Source organism: Limulus polyphemus, unplaced genomic scaffold (genome assembly GCF_000517525.1).
Source record: "Limulus polyphemus unplaced genomic scaffold, Limulus_polyphemus-2.1.2 Scaffold1691, whole genome shotgun sequence".
Taxonomy (NCBI): Eukaryota; Metazoa; Arthropoda; class Merostomata; order Xiphosura; family Limulidae; genus Limulus; species Limulus polyphemus.
In genome coordinates, this window is record NW_013667301.1 from 110,264 (window position 1) to 111,344 (window position 1,081).

Below are 1,081 nucleotides of genomic sequence, written 5' to 3' on the forward strand. Positions count from 1 at the left end.
ATCGCAAAGTTATATTCAGAAAGAATAAACCAGTTTTATTAAGAAAGGACTTCTATCGGTAAAGTTTCTTCGGAAAGAATTTTTACGGAAAATTAACTAACGAACGGAGACGTAACAGTACTGTGGTGTATATTCTTTTAAATCTTATGATGTGCATCTAAATCATTTTTTGTTTCCCATACTAGTTAAAATATACAAGCACAGGTTTATTGCCAGGGGTACAAAAGGCTATGACTAAAGATTGTTTCAATCTTAATGGTCTGAAATACATTAAATAGGATTTAAAGGAATACTGTAATGTTATCAAAAAGATTCAAGTATTAAACTATGTTCATTATAATCTGTAATTCCACTGATGAAAAGCTATGAAAATAAGATATTACAATAGAAACTTTTGATTTCAGTAATCTTTACACTAATCTTCCTACTGATAAGATAAAAAAAAACAATTCCAAGGTTTTTAATACTTATAATTTATTGATGTTCTGTATCAATAAACACAGAGGTTTCTAGGACAGTGTTATTCTGGAAAATTACTCATGTTTCACATTAAACGAATTCTTGCAGGCCATATAATATTTACTTGTAATCAGGAAAGGATGTAGTGCTGCTGTGAATGTTATCGATATTTTCGGCCATAATCCCAATAATATTACGTATGGTTCGATTTGCTTAGGAGATTAGAACCATTTCCACACATACATGCTCACTAGGATAATAATTACAACAATAATAATATTCCTTACATTACATCCATCATTTTTGTCTCTATATTTATCATTTAGTGACTTCTTTAAAATAAATAAATTTCTTTATGCAAGCGAATAACTGTGTACGTAACTCTGAAACAATTATACTATTGATGCATACATCCACGTTAGAAATCACGAATTTTATAATAACCGTCTTCGTCATGAACAGACACAAAATTTCAAGATAAACTACTTACCATATGCCTGACAATTAGATCAGACCGGTTTTGACACCCATAACATGATAACATCATACCGATGTCAAACGGATTTGACGTGAGAATGCTGTACCAAACCAGATAAAAACTATTTCAACTGGTCCAAGCCGG